This window comes from Elephas maximus, chromosome 19 (genome assembly GCF_024166365.1).
Source record: "Elephas maximus indicus isolate mEleMax1 chromosome 19, mEleMax1 primary haplotype, whole genome shotgun sequence".
Taxonomy (NCBI): Eukaryota; Metazoa; Chordata; class Mammalia; order Proboscidea; family Elephantidae; genus Elephas; species Elephas maximus.
The window spans coordinates 29,693,064-29,709,350 of NC_064837.1; positions in this window are offsets into that span (position 1 = coordinate 29,693,064).

The following is a 16,287-nucleotide window of genomic DNA, read 5'->3' on the forward strand; positions in this document are numbered from 1 at the left end:
ATTATGCAAATTGATTGTGCCGAAGACTTCTGGGAAAAGTGATTATCTGGCTGTACAAAGAAACAGGAGCAAGGATAAGAAGAGAGAAAACTCCACATTCTGCAACTCTCAGGACCACCCCTCAGAAAGTGGATCCTCTGTCCTTCCCCTAGCTTTACAAAGCAGAAGTTCTTCCCATATCACAGAGATGGTAAACCGAAGCCCAGAGAACTTGGAAAACTGCCTAGGGTCACACAGCAAGTTGAAGGCAGAACTAATTGAGACCTGCCCTCATTCGCCAGGGAAGCCATCTTATCTCTCATCTCACCAGCCTGGCTTTCTCAGTCCTGCCACAAGAGCTGCTATGTTTGTTCTTCCCTGGGAGGAAGGAGCTGGTAGCCAGCCTCCAAGATGGCCCCAATGACCCTCATCTCCTGATACTCACACCGTTGTATAGTCCCGTCCCACGCTGATTAGGGCTGACCTGTGTAGCCAATAGGATACCACAGAAAAGACAGTGACTTCCAAGGCTAGGTTAATGAAGACATTGCCATTTCCACCTTGCTCTCTCTAACACTAGGGGAAGCCAGCCACCATGTTGTGAGGACACTCAAGCAGCCCTATGAGAGGTCCAGATGAGGAACTGAGGCCTTCTGACCACAACCAGCACTGACTTGCCAGCCATGGAAGGAGATCCTTCAGCCCCAGTCAATCCCTCAGATGACGCAGACCTAGGCCAGCATCTTGACTGAGCTCCATGAGAAACTTTGAACCCAAGCATCCCAGCCAGGCTGCTCTAACCCAGAGAAACTGTGAGAGAATAATAAATATTTGTTGTTATTTGAAGCCACTGAGTCGTGGGGTCATTTGGTATATATCAATAGATAACAGGTGTATGGAGGGACTGGGCAGAGCAACAGGGACCCTCCACCCCTACAGCTTAGCTTTGTGTTCATGGGTCCCAAAGACTTGAAGGAGTTCAGAGCTCTGGACTGGGGAGGTTGGGGTCATAGGCTGAGTTCTTAGGGTTGGCTACCAACAAAGAGAAAGTAGTAGCCATGGTTGTACAAGGATTCCGTGTCCCACCTGTACCTCGTCAGCCACTTCCTGGGGTCCTGTGGCCTGAAGATCAAGTCCACATGTCCTAATGAGGCACACAGGCCCTCTGTCACCTGCTCAGGGCCTGCATCTGTGGTCTCACTCCTCTCCCACCAAGCTCCCACCCCTGCCTCGCTCCAGATCCCTGCTGTTCTCTTCCATTGGACCTCTCACTATTCCCTGGACACGATGAAAAGCCCTCCTAGGACTCTACACCTTGGCATGTGCTAGTCCCTTTACCTGGAATATACTGCCTCCCTTTAGCCACCTGGCAAACCCCTGCTGGAAACCTCAGCTTCTAGGCTACCCCCCTGGGGAGCATCCCCACTGTCCCAAGCAGGCTCAGCCGCCCTGCCCTCTGGTGCCCACATCACTTGGTCAGGTATGGTTTCACCTTTCTATCTCTCTCTCTAGACTTTGAGCTCCCTGAGAGCTGGACCATGTCGTATTCATCTTAATGCCTTCATCACATGGCACTGGGCCTGGAATGCAGTCTGTCCCCAGTGAACTGTTTTGTTATATTAATGAATGAGCAAACGTGGCCTTGAGCAATTCATTCTCGCTTTTCCAGGGCTCAGTTGTTTACCTCTCAAGTAGGAATAATCATTATCATCAACATCGTCATCCTCATTCCTTCCCAGCTTACTTCACACAGCTGTCATGGCGATCCAGGGAGATAAAGGATGTGGCCAGGCTTTACAAACTGTAAAGTGAGAAGCACACATGAGGAAGTAATTCCTTACGTCTACTGGGACCTGACATCACCAGTGCTCTCTTCCCTAGCCCAGGTTTCTAGGACCTTCTGGCATCCAGGTAGAAAATTGCTTCCATTGGGTTCCCTTCCTCCCTCCCTCCCTCCCTCTCCTTGGAGCAATTCTGCTGCTCCTTGGCCCCGCCTTCAACTTACTGAATAGAGTGTAGAAGCCCCTCCAGCCAAGAACTTCTCCCCATCTCCTTCCTTTTTTCCACCTCTCTTTTCAACAAGTAAACTTGAGAAATGGTAAACGTTTTCCCATTATTCAAATGGCATGGAAATTACCTACTTGGCATTCCTCTTTGACATGGAGCCTTTAATTAGCGACTGGCTCCCCAGTCCCTGGGTATTTCTCCCACTCTGCAGCTCCCTCACTTTCTCACCCCCTTCCTCCATTAGCATAGTAATCACAGATGCCCAGGTTGTGAGGGAAGAGACAGAAAAAGAGCCCACCCGTGGCTGGATGGGAGGAGCCTGAGTTCTGCTCCTATAACCAACTCTGGGGTAACCTTGGATATCTGTGGGGAAACACGCAAGTTGGGATGCAGAACAGGCTTTGGCCCCAGTCCAGATCTCTATCCTCAATTCCATGAAGTACTGTTGCTCTCGTTTCACAGATGCCTCTCCCAGACCCACTTCTCCTTGGTCCCTGTGCTTCCTCTGCCCTCCTGTTCGAAAAGTTTAGCTCCACTGCTCCTTTGGCCATTGCTTTGGGGGCCTCCAGGGATGTTAGAAGAGGACCTGCTCTGTGGGGTCAGCTCTCAGTCTGGTAGGGAGGGAACAGGTGCCCTGCAAATGTGCAGTTCACATCAACAAGTCTTTATTGGTAGATGCCTGGTCCCAAGCTGATCATGAGAGGTGACTGGTGCTGGGTGTCACAAACCTGCATGAGTATGAGCCTCTGTTCTGGATCCCAAGGAAGTGGCAAACAAACTCAGAAGACTAGCCTATCACATACTTGAGAAGCCACCAAGGATAATACAGGAGGCACAGAGGCTGGACAAGTCACTCTACTTCTTTGGGCGTTTTAGTTAAGATCACGCTAGCTGCTATAACAGGTAAGCCCTGAAATCTCAGTAGCTTAACGAAGTGTATTCTTGCTCATGTAAATTCCAAACAAAGCACTGGTATGGGGCAGGGGAGGGGCGGATAGGAAGGTACTATGCTACCTGGACTGAGGGAGGCTCTGCCATCTTCAACATGTGGCTTCCAAGACAGGCCTGGGCAGGGGCAAGAAGACAGAGTGGAGAAGACACATCCATGCCTCAGACACATCCTTGACCCAGAAGTGATACACACCCTTTCAGCTCATATTTTATTGTTGCTGTTCAACAATAACTCTACACTGTTGAAGGGGATCTCTGAGAGTTGTCTCTGCCATTAAGCCTCAGTTTTATTGTCTGTAAAATGGGGACAGGGTGGACTAGATTGGCTCTCAGGGCTGGAAAGAACCTCAGAGCTCATTCAGTCCAATCTACCACCCCTCTCCCTATTTCACAAATAAACTGAAGTCTAGTAAGTGAAATGGTGTGCCCCATGGTCACAATGGCAGACCGAAAAATCAAGGTCTCTGGCCTCTCAAACCAGTGATAAAAAATGATAGCTACTGCTTAAGGAGCACCTGCCTCACATGAGGCCCTTTGTATACATTGTCTCTGATTCTCCCAACAAGCCTGGAAAGTAGATATCATTGTCCCTATTTTACAGATGAGAAAATTGAGGTTCAGGGAGAGGATCTTGCCCTAGGTCACTTGAGCTGCAAGTAGCAAAACCAGAAGTTGGCCCTGTCCCAAAGTGTCCCCCTTTCATTACATCCTTTTGTTCCCAAACAGCTGATGTGAACTTTCCTTTGAGCAAGGACTGAGGCCCCAGCCCTCCATACTTTCTGTCATCTTGGAGCTGGGTTCTCATGGCCCACTGAGCCCCACCCCTAGCATGGGAAGACACACCCATACGCAGCCATCACTATCCATGGCCACCAGAGGCCCAGAGAGGTGGAGCCAACTGCATTGAGGCCAGCAGGAAGGAGAAAACAGGAGAGGAGAAGGTATCCTTTCCCTTTAAAGACACTTCTGAAAGTTGCACATAACATTACTGCTTCTATTACATTGTTAAGAATTTGGTCATATGGTCACAGCTAAAAAAAACCTGTTGTTGTCGAGTCAATTCTGACTTATAGCAACCCTGTAGGACAGGGTAGAACTGCTCCACAGAGTTTCCAAGAAGCAGCTGGTGAATTTGAACTGCCAAACTTTCAGTTAGCAGCTAATCTCTTAACCACTGCACCACCAGGGCTGCTTTGCTAGGAAAGCTGGAAATGCCCTCTTTATTCGTGTGCCTTGCTAAAACACAAGATCCCATTACCGAGGAAGAAGGGGAGAATGCACATAGGAGACCTGAAGTCTCGACCCCAGAAACAAATCACACTCAGTTCCCAGTCCAAGCTTTGAGCCTGGGCCACCGCCAAGGTGGTAGAGACAAAGGTACAGGCTTGTTGCAGGCCCTGGGTCAGAAATTATGGGTCCCCAGTCAACTCCTTCCTCTCCAGGAGCCTGGGGGTGTGTCTGATATTTCTGCAACAAGAACTCAGGCCCAGGCAGGGTGCCTAAATGGCAATTAATCTTCCAGAGAAGAGTATCCGGCTGCCACCTGTGGGGCTTGTCTATGTGTGTGCTGGGAATATGTAAGTGTTCCTCTCAGGGACAGAGAGGAGGGCTGAGCCCCCACTCCGCTCACTCACTCGCCTCCCATCCCGTCCCCTGCCTTCTCTGCAGATAGGGCATGAGAGGATCTCCGGCCTTCACTAGCTTGCCTTGAGGCACACCCACCTGAGGAGCCGGCAAATTGGCGTCAGCTAGTGGGGCTTGCCAGGCCATTTAACCTGTCTGAGCCTTGGCCTTCTCATCTGTAAAATGGGATCATCATAACTGCCTCCTGGGATTGGTGTGAATATTTAACAAGACCTCCTAAGTAAATGGCCTGGTGCATAGTAGGTGTCCAATTAGTCAGTTTCCCTTCCCTGCCCTTATCCCCTACCTAGGTTGAAGTCCAGTGAATGGCAAGAACAGGCAATGACCATATTCATCTGGCAGGAAAAGTTATTTGGAGTTCTTATATTTACAAGCTAGCTGCACATAAAGGGACATAAAAGTGTCCCTCAAATGTCCCCTCCTATAGCAGCCCAGGGTTTTTACACTTCTGGGATAGCTCTTCCCCTTATTTTTCCCTCAGGGGCCTTTCTGCCATCTTAATTCTTGCTTACTAAGAAAACATGGCAGGGGTGGGCTTGGGTTAGGGGCCACCTGGGGCTATAGTCTCAGCCCCTCACAACCCCCTGGAGCTGGCCCAGATTTGTCCCTGCACTTCCCAGACCCTATACTTTGGTTCAGAAAGAATTGGATGACAGGGAGGCTCATCAAGGCATACTGGCCAGGAGGGTCTTTGACCCATCATGATAAAGACTGAAGGTGCCCTTAATGCTAAGTGAAATAAGTCAAGCAGATAAGGACAAATATTGTATGATCCCTCTTTTATAAGAAGACAAGAATAGATATATATATAAAGAGACCAATGTTCATTGGCGGTTACCAGGGAGAAGTGGTAGGGGGCATGCTTTAGATTGTAGATACTTGTTATTTTCGGTGATAGGAAAAGTGGCACTGAATGTGGGTGTAGTGAGCACAGCATGACCAAAGTAAATGATGTCACTGAGAAGCACCCAAAAGAAAAGGATGCAAGTACTAAAGAATTTGATATCGGATGGAAATAACTGCAACAAAGACCAAAAAATGAGTGAATGATCACATATGAATGGATATAGGCATATAAGAGTAGGTGTAGGTATACACATATGTGTAAATAGATCCAAGTATCTATATGCACCTGTAAATACAGATATGTGTAGTTGTGAAGACACAACTACAAATACTCCTCAGATATAACAAAACACCTTCTGAGATTGGTTTTCTATGTTTGAAAGCTTAGGACCTTAGTCTCATGGGACAACTCAGTCAATTGGCGTAATATAGTTCACAAAGTTCATGTTCTACATCCTAGTGAAGTGAGTAGTGTCTGGAGTCTTAAAAGCTTGTAAGTGGCCATCTAAGATACATCTATTGGTCTCTAATCATCAGAAGCAAAAGAATAAGAAGGTAACCAAAATCTCAGAGAAGAAACTAGCCTACAAGGCTGATAGCCTACACAAGCTACAGCCTCATCTACCCAGAGACCAGAAGAACTAAATGGTGCCCAGCTACCACCACTGACCGTTCTAACCTTGGTCACAATAGATGGTCCTGGATAGAATGGGAAAAGAAAGGTAGAACGAAACTCAAAATCTTTAGAAGAAGCAAAACTGACTAAACCAGTTGAGACCAGAGGACTCCCTGAGACTATTGCCCCAAGACACTCTTTAAATCTTGAACCAAAACTATCCCCTGAGATCACCATTTAGCAAAGTACAAGAGTGACACACAAAAAAAAATCTGTGAGAATGGTGCTGTACTAAAAAAACATCTGTACAAGACCAAAATTGTCAACATTTACTCTAAAGCAAAGATGAGAAGGTAAGGGGGCAGGGAATCTAGAGAACTTGAAATAGAACAACCAAAACATGACTAAACAGAATGCTGACACATTGTGAAAAATGTAACTAATGTCACTGAACAATTTGTGTAGAAATTGCCAAAATGGGAACCTAACTTGCTGTTTAAATTTTGACCAAAAACACAATAACGTATTATTTTTAAAAAAAAGAACTAGGTCAAGAAAAATGTCTTCTTGTCCAATAAAAATAGTGATAGAAATAAAGACAAGGTTAAAAAGAAAAGACCGATGGTGCCTTGAAGGGCATTTAACATGTTGAAATATTTCTGCCTTCCCCTCCCCCCACCCCAGGACAGCAAGTGAACAGTGATATGAAAGGACCCAGAAAAGGACTAACTGACAGTGAGGCCAAGGCCTTGATTCCCTCATTTGGGACACAAAGAAGAGGATTAGATGACCACCAACTCTGCTCCAGTCTGATCATTCAATGATACAAATGACAGACACGTGTCACCTTTGGTACACTCCGCCAAACAAAAAAAAAACCCAAATCAGTTGCCATCCAGTCAATTCCAACTCATGGTGACCCCATGCAGAGACAACCCTCCATGGGGTTCTCAAGGCACCTCTGGGTAGGTTTGAAACGTCGGCCTTTCAGGTAATAGTCAAGTGTTTAGCCAATGGCACCACCCAGGAACTCTGTACACTCCACGTTGCCTTCCTTTTAACACCCCAACCTCCCTGTTAGGAGATCCTCAACTGTGTGTATTGGGGGCTTGTCTTAGTCATCCAGTGCTGCCATAACAGAAATACCACAAGTGGATGGCTTTAACAAAGAAAAATTTATTTTCTCACAGTCTAGTATGTTACAAGTCCAAATTCAAGGCGCCGGCCCCAGGAGAAGGCTTTCTCTCTCTGTCGGCTCTGGAGGAAGGTCTTTGTCATCAATCTTCCCCTGGTCGAGGAGCTTCTGGGGCGCAGGGACCCCAGATCCTAAGGACGCGCTCTGCTCCTGGTGCTGGTTTCTTGGTGTTATGAGGCCCCCAACTCTTTGCTTACTTCCCTTCATCTCTTGAGAGATAAAAGGTGGTGCAGGCCACACCCCAGGGAAACTCCCTTTACCTTGGATCAGGGAGATGACGTGGGTAGGGGTGGTGTTAAAATCCCACCCTAATCCCCTCAACATAAAATTATAATCACAAAATGGAGGACAACCACACAATGCTGGGAATCATGGCCTAACCAAAATGATACATACATTTTTGAGGGGACATAATTCAATCCATGACAGGGCTATAGGGTCGGGGGCAGGAGTGGAGGGCCGCCACTCATGGAATCCTGGGCAGGCTGTCCTGCAACGAGCAGCTTCTGTGTCCTCTACCTGCTTCCTGCCCTTTGGGAACCCCCTTGTTTCCTGCTGTCCCCAAGACTGGCCTCTCAGCTTTATTTTGATCCAGGGATGTCCCATGAACCTTAAATCAAATCCCCTTTTGGTTAAGTTACACAGAATTGGTCTCCATTGCTGGCAAATACCCTGAGTGATATGCATAAGCCCCATTCCTAAATATTCCTGTTGCTCATCCCGGTTTTCTTCCCTGCCTCTTTTTCATTGCAGATTAGCCCCGAGGTCTTCCCTTTTATGAGAGATGAAAAGAGGGAGATGGTAAATCCAGGAGAAGCAAAATACTTCAGTAATATAACCTTAAAGGTAGACCCCGTTATAGATTAAATTGCCCCCCAAAAAGATATGTTAAAGTTCCAATCCCTATTAACTCTGAATGTGACCTTGTTTAAAGATATTCTCCGCTAAACTAATATGAGTCATACGTACAGAAGTGGGATGGGTCCTAACCCAATCTGAGAGATGTCTTTAAAAAGAAGAGAAGATTTACAGAGCAACAGAGGAAGGACAGCCGTGTGAAGATACAGCTACAAGCCAAGGAATGCCTGGGGCTACCAGAAACTGGGCAAGGCAAGAAAGCATGTAAACATAGTTTACAATTACAAAAGGATCTGACCCTAGAGACTCAAGAGGGAGCATGACCCTGCTGACACCCTAAATTCAGACTTCTAGCCTCCGGAGCTATGAGACAATAAATTTCAGTTCTTACAAGCTACCCAGTTTGTGGTATTTTGTTATGGCAGCCCTAGGAAACTAATTGTGTTGTGTTGTTGGGTGTCATGGAGTCCATTCTGACTCATAGCGACCCCATGTGGCAGAGCAGAACTGCCCCATAGGGTTTTCTACGCTGTGATCTTTACACACATCGCTGGTTCTTTTCTCCTGCGGAGCCACTGTGTGGGTTTGAACCGCCAACCTTTAGGTTAGCAGCTCAGCACTTAACTGTTACACCACCAGGGCTACTAGGAAACAAATACAACCCTCCCCTCTTACCCCCCAATTATAACTAACTGAGCTGTGTTGCTTTGAATTACGTTCTGTCCATTCGACAGCGTTGTACTGAGCAGCTGCTGCAGGCCAAGCGCTATGCTAAGTGCAGGGGATACAAATGAAGATGCACCTTCCCTGGAGCTCACAGTCTAGCCTCCCCAGACAGATGAGAAGCAGAAGTTACTCTGCATTATAATGTCCTCATGTTTTACGAGATTTTGCATTATGTGAATTTGACACCGTGATATAAAGATATTAATAAAGTCTCACTTTATATGCAAAATTGGAATAATGTATATCCTAAACATTTTTTTAAGCATGAAGGATGTCGAAGCTGGCAGGCTCCATGAACTGTAAACTCTGTTTGCATGCTCACCACACGGCAGTGTCACTGTCGCTGATAAACAGAAATACTACCAACCTCTGTCAGGCTGTGTCCTAAATTATGCAAGTTTCTGAGTTATCCAAGGTCTTCTGGAGCATGCGCCTCATGCACAGTGCGACAGGTCTGGCTTTCAGAGCTCTGGCTCCAGAATCGCAGTGTCTGGAATTTACTCCTGGCTCCACCACTTACCAACCAGGTATGACGGGGGCAAGTTACTGACTCAGGAGTTCAAATTGGAGCCATTATTCCCTGACCTTGAGTATAAAGAATATGACCCAGCTGGAGTGACAAGGACTCACAAGAACACATCAGCTGGGCCCTGAGGTATAAAAATAATAGCTAGGACAATCTTGGAAAACATTTTTTAGGCAATCTTTCACATAGACAAATACTTAGAGCACAAAAGATCCATATATTTTCCATTCTTTTTTTTTTTGTATTAGCATTTAGTAAATAGTAAGACATGTTGGACCAATGAAGACCCTCCTGGCTGTCATTACTGGAACTTGTACCAATGATTATCAAGACCATTCGAAATGTAGACCCACAGTGACCGAGCAGTTTGTAGCCAATCTGTGAAAAGGGGAAGCTTTTAATGATTTTATCCATTTGTAACATCTGTGTCTACTGATGATTCTATAAAGTTCCTTGGACCTCCAGCAAACAGCTGTGGCAGCACGCTTGTCCGTTTCCCACTCTTGCCGCTTAGAACATACACTGAACAAAATCTTTCTTCTTGCTTTGCTATGACCTTGTGGTGATTAGCCTAGGACAATACTGAGTCTCTCAGTGCCTTAGTTTCCTCATATGCACAACTGAGATAACAGTGCCTACCTCCTTATGAAGGGGCTTGTGACGGTAAAACTTTGTCCCCCATGAACGTGCTTAGCACGGTGCCTGGCACGAGGTAGGTGCTCGCAGCACTTGGCTGAGCTGTGAATTGGCAGGAAGGGGTCATGGACATATGCACTATGCAGTACACAAACCCAGCAGAATCAGATGCATCGTTGCTTGGCGTGTCCAACTCTGGGCCCTGGGGTCCCCAGGGTAGAGCAACACTAGAGAGCCTCTTCACAAAGGTGGGATCCTCCAAGAGCAGAGGCAACACCACTGCCTGTTCATGCTTGGGAGCTACGGCACCATCCAGATACTTGACCTTGACAGACTCCGTGCTCTCTTTTCAGGGAATGTTCGCAGACACTCCGGACTCTGAAAGCCAAGCCAGCACTTACGGGACCACATCCTCACCCAGAGGAGAAAGCAGAGTTGGTGCCCAGGGGCCTTGAACAAAGCTCTGCTCCCGGAACCCTGGTGTTCCAAAAGTCTGCTTCTCCAAAGTGCTCAATAACAATGAACTTTTTTTTTTTTTAAGTCAATGTAATGTCATAAATACTACCCTGGGGCTTACCCTAGGAAGCGCAAGGCAGGCCCACCTAACCCAGTCTGGGGGCCAGGGAGGAGGAGGTGCTGAACTTCAGCTTTCTTGAATAATGCCTAGGAGCCAGGTGACTGGGGAGTAGGAGGAGAGAGCAGGCCAGGCAAGCAGAACAGCTTGCACGAGGGTGTGCAAGAGAGAGAATACAGGCAGTCCCCAGCTTACAAGTTACAAACCAAGCCCTGTAAAGACTATTATATTAAAAATTCAAAGTACATACAATGGTTCATAATAAGAAACAGGTGCTACTTTGTGACACATATCAAAACAGTATTCTTATTATAACTTTATTATTATGTTACAGATATTTCAGTATAACTGGAACTGTTTCTTTGATGTTTTTTATGCATAGAAAGGTACACTAAGACAAACATTTGACTAGCTGTCATTAGACACAAACCGTACCTAATTGTTCTGATTTACCTATAAATTTGATTTAAAGAGCTCGTTCGTAATCCGGGGACTGCCTGTAACACATTCTCAGACCATGTAGCGCCATATAAAACAGGAAGACTGTCAACCAAGTCTAACTGACTTCCAGGTAAAAGGGTTTCTGGGGCAAGTGAATGAGGCCCAGAGAGGCCCCCATAGTAGGGGTTCGTGGCCTTCTCTGGTCCCTGGTTTCCTTTGGCAGACTGGCGAAACCAGTGGAACCCTCAGAATCTTGCCTTTAAATGCATAAAATAAAATATACAGGACTGAGAAAAAAAATTATATTGAAGTTATTATCAAAACATTTTAAAATAGATGTATGATATGGTAATATATGTTCCTCTCTATTGATGTGTTAAATGAGATCTAGTGGCAGGAAAGAGTGAGGAGCAAAAATTGCTTTTCAAGATATTACAACAACTGTAATATGGTATGAAAATGCCTATGATTGCAATTGGTGGCAGAGTCCCAGGTACACACAGCTCATTCTATCGTGGTTTGTTGCCTACATTCATAATTAAGGGAAATACTCAATTTCTGTTAAAGGTTAGGAGTCCCTAGGCACAAAAACAGTTAAGCACTCGACTACTAGCCAAAAGATTGGCAATATGAACCCACCCAGATGACACCTTGGGAGACCATCCTGGCAATCTGCTTCTGAATGGTCACAGCCTTGACAGCTCTATGGAGCAGTTCTACTCTACACAAATGGGGTCGACATGAGCCGGAACCAACTCAACTATGACTAATAATAGCAACAAGTTAAAGGTTAGTGAAAATAAAGTTGTAACTTTTTCCTATCCAAGTTCATGGACTTCCCCTGAATTCCCAGCACATCTCCCTTGGTTCTCCAGGAGGCCAGGGTAGAAACCCTAACTTAACACTTACACAAAGGCCCAGCCTTGTTCTAGAAGCCCAGGGGTTACAAGCATTGAAGCCAGAGTGCTTCCTCCATTACCTGCTGTGTGACCTTGGGCAAGATACTCAGCCACCTAGTGCCTCAGTTTACTCATAATTATAAGGATCAAATAAGTTAACACACAGTAGGCATTCAGTAAATAAGGGTTAGCTATTTCCATTCTTATTCTCAGCCCCCAAAGACAACGGGGAGAGATACCCACAGATGTGGGTTATTATTTACTAACCAAAGTCACATTAATAAGCACACGAAGCACAATTAGCACAGAGTTATTTCAGTTCTGAGGTCTGCTTGACTATAAAAGCCTCACATTTCTCCTTCCCCGATTTCTTGGCTAATTACGACTGCTGCCGCCCACCGCAGCTGCCACACGACGCCCATGTCGGCTGCATCTAAAGTAGTTGTTAAGCCTACATAATGGTATGCGCTGACTAATTGGCCATCATGCCCAGGATGAATGGAGTCAGGCCACGGACGCTGGCCAGGACCGGGCCCTAGGACCCTGAGCTGCACAATCCCCTCAAGCTCCCCTCCAACCTTCTCTGCATCCTGCTCCATAGGACCAGGCCACAGGACAGGCCACAAAAAGGGGTAGGAATAGGACTGCTAAACAGGAAGGCCCTGGAGAAGAAGGTCCCTGGCTAGGAAATCTTCCCAGGTTATGCCTCTAACTTGCTGTGTGACCATGAGCTAGCCACTGAACGTCTCTGGGCTGTACTTCTCTGATCTATAAAATGGGAACCAGGAAGAGGTAGGCCTACATTTCTCTAAGACCCTTCCAGCTCCCACCTACCGCAATTTGACTCTACCAGGGCAGGTTCCCCAACCCCCTAGGGGAATCTCAATCGGCCTGAGGGCAAGGAAGGTGGGAGAGGGAGTTTGGCAGAAACAACCTGGCTCACCAAACATCCCATACAGAACTCCCTACCTTCTAACCTCATTGCAGCTAAACGAGGTCATGTAATTAGTTCTGGCCAACGGGCTGTGATATGTCAATGAGATAGATCAGTGATGTTTCTCATTTCAACGCTGAAGAATAAAAGAGCCAGCACTCAACTGTCGGCGCATCGTTTCCTCCCGTGTTATGGCCAAGAAAGCCTCATGATAAGATGTGGAATTGAGCTGAGATGAAAGCAGTCTGGATTGCCAAATTGTCACTTGCAGAACACCCCCAGCAGACTTTGCAGGGGTAAGAAGTAAACCTTAGCTATGTTACACCATTAAGATTCTCAGACTGTTGTTACCACAGCGTTAGCCAGCCTATCTCACCTGTTGTTAGGTGCCTTCAAGTCCATTCTGATTCATAGCGACCCTATGTACAACAGAATGAAACACTGCCCAGTCCTGCACTATCCTCACAATCATTGCTATGTTTGAGCCCGTCATTGCACCTCTGTGTCAGTCCATCTTGTTGAGCATCTTCCTCCTTTTCTCTGACTCTCTGCTTTACCAAGCACAATGTCCTTCTCCAGGTACTGGTCCCTCCTAATAACATGTCCAAAGTACACGAGATGAAGTCTTACCATCCTCCCTTCTAAAGAACATTCTGGGTGTACTTCCTCCAAGACAGATTTGTTTATTCTTCTAGCAATCCATATTATAGTCCATATCCTTCACCAAAACCATAATTCGAAGGCATCAGTTCTTCTTTGGTCTTCTTTAGCCATTGTCCAACTTTTGCATGCATATGAGACATTTGAAAATACCATGGCTTGGGTCAGGTACACCTTAATCCTCAAGGTGACATCTTTACTTTTTTTTTTCATACACAAATGTTTATAACAACTTTATTCTTTTTTAAAAAATAATTTTTATTGTGCTTTAAGTGAAATTTTACAAATCAAGTCAGTCTGTCACATATAAGCTTATATACACCTTACTCCATACTCCCAATTACTCTCCCCCTAATGAGTCAGCCCACTCCCTCCTTCCAGTCTCTCCTTTCGTGACCATTTTGCCAGTTTCTAACCCTCTCTACCCTCCCATCTCCCCTCCAGACAGGAGATGCCAACACAGTCTCAAGTGTCCACCTGATACAAGTAGCTCACTCTTCATCAGCATCTCTCTCCTACCCACTGTCCAGTCCCTTTCATGTCTGACGAGTTGTCTTCGGGAAAGGTTCCTGTCCTGGGCCAACAGAAGGTTTGGGGACCATGACCGCTGGGATTCCTCTAGTCTCAGTCAGACCATTAAGTCTGGTCTTTTTACGAGAATTTGGGGTCTGCATCCCACTGTTCTCCTGACATCTTTACTTTTTAAGACTTTACTTTTTAACTCTTGCAGCCGATTTGCCGAATGCAATACATTTGATTTCTTGACTGCTGTTTTCATGGGTGTTGATTGTGGATCCAAGTAAAATGAAATCCTTGACAACTTCAATAGTTTCTTCATTAATCATGATGTTGTTTATTGGTCCAGTTGTGAGAATTTTTGTTTTCTTTATGTTGAAGTGTAATCTATACTGTAGTTTTTGATCTTCATCAGTAAGTGTTTCAAGTCCTCTTCGCTTTCAGTAAGCAAGCTTGTGTCACCTGCATAACACAGGTCATTAATGAGTCTTTCTTCAATCCTGATGCCCATTATTCTTCATATTGTCCGCTTCTCAGATTATTTGCTCAGGATACAGATTGAATAAGTATGGTGAAAGGATACAACTCTGACAAACACCTTTCCTAATTTTAAACCACACAGTGTCCCCTTGTTCTGTTCAAGTGACTGCCTCTAGGTCTAGGTACAAGTTCCTCATGAGCACAAGTGTTCTGGAATTCCCATTCTTGGCAATATTATCCATAATTTGTTGTGATCCACACAGTCGAATGCCTCTGCATAGTCAATAAAACACAGATAATCATTTTTCTGGTGTTCTCTGCTTTCAGCCAGGATCCGTCTGACATCAGCAATGATATCCCTGGTTCCATGTCTTCTTCTGAATCTCTGGACGTTCTCTATCAATGTACTGTTGCAACTGTTTCTGAATTATCTTCAGCAAAATTTTAGTTGCTTCTGATATTAATGATATTGTTCAATAATTTCCACATTCTGTTGGATCGTCTTTCTTTGGAATGGGCACAAATGTGGACCTCTTCCAGTCAGTTGGCCAGGTAGCTGTCTTCCAAATTTCTTGGCATAGGTGAGTGGGTGTTTACAGCTTTGCCTAAAATAGATATTTCCCCAAAAGTGTCCAAAATGATGTGTTTTTTAAATAAAGGAATTAAGAGGCAACTGCTTCATGGTACCAATAAGAGAAGAGCTGTGGCGAAAAGTCATGGTGTTAGCTACAAAGAAGGACTTTCTAACAATCCAGCTGGCTCAACAATGAGATGAGTGATCCTTCTAAAGTCCCCTCACCATGCTCCCACTAACTCTTCAAGTGGGAGTTTTAAAAACCAAACTTAAGGAACCAGAAACGCATAAGTAGTCCTAAAGAGTAGGGACCAGGATAGAGAATGAGATGCTGGATATTCTCAGGGACCCAGAGGGAGCTCTAATTTGATTGGTTACTGTCATGAGTTGAATTGTTTCCCCCAAATGTGTGTCAACTTGGCTAGGCCATGATTACTAGTATTGAGTGTTTGTCCACCATTTTGTGATCCGATGTGATTATCCTGTGTGTTGTAAATTCTAACTTCTATGATGTTAATGAGGCAGGATCAGAGGCAGTTATGTTCATGAGGCAGAATTCAATCTACAGGATTAGGTTGTATCTTGAGTCTATCTATCTCTTTTGAGACATAAAAGAGAAAATAGAGAAGAGAGGAGAGGGACCTCATGCCGCCAAGAATGAAGAACCAGGGGAGAGTGCGTCCTTTGGACCTGGGGTCCCGGTACTGAGAAACTCCTAGACCAGGGGAAGACTAATGACAAGGACCTTCCCCCAGAGCTGACGGAGAGAAGAAGCCTTCCCCTGGAGCTGGCACCCTGAGTTTAGGCTTCTAGCCTACTAAACTGTGAGAGAATAAATTTCTCTTTGTTAAAGCCATGGACTTGTGGTATTTCTGTTACAGCAGCACTAGATAGCTAAGATAGTTACTGAGAAGAAAATTGATCTAGTAATGGTGGAATCATGGGATGAATTTTGGAATTGAGAAGAAAAATGTCTGGGTGTGGGTTTTACTCTGAGGTTCCCTCTATCAAGAGAATATTAATGGAGAATTAGATACAATCGGTTTTTTCTGTTTCCCAGCAACAGATTTTGACCCTCAAAGGGTCATCTTTCTCTGCTCCTGGAGGCGACTGCAGAATGTGAGAAAGAGACAGATCTTTCTCTCACCCCTACAGGGTCAGAGAATCCTACAGAACTCTTGATTCATTAAAACACACACACACGGACCTCTTGAGTTAGGAAATT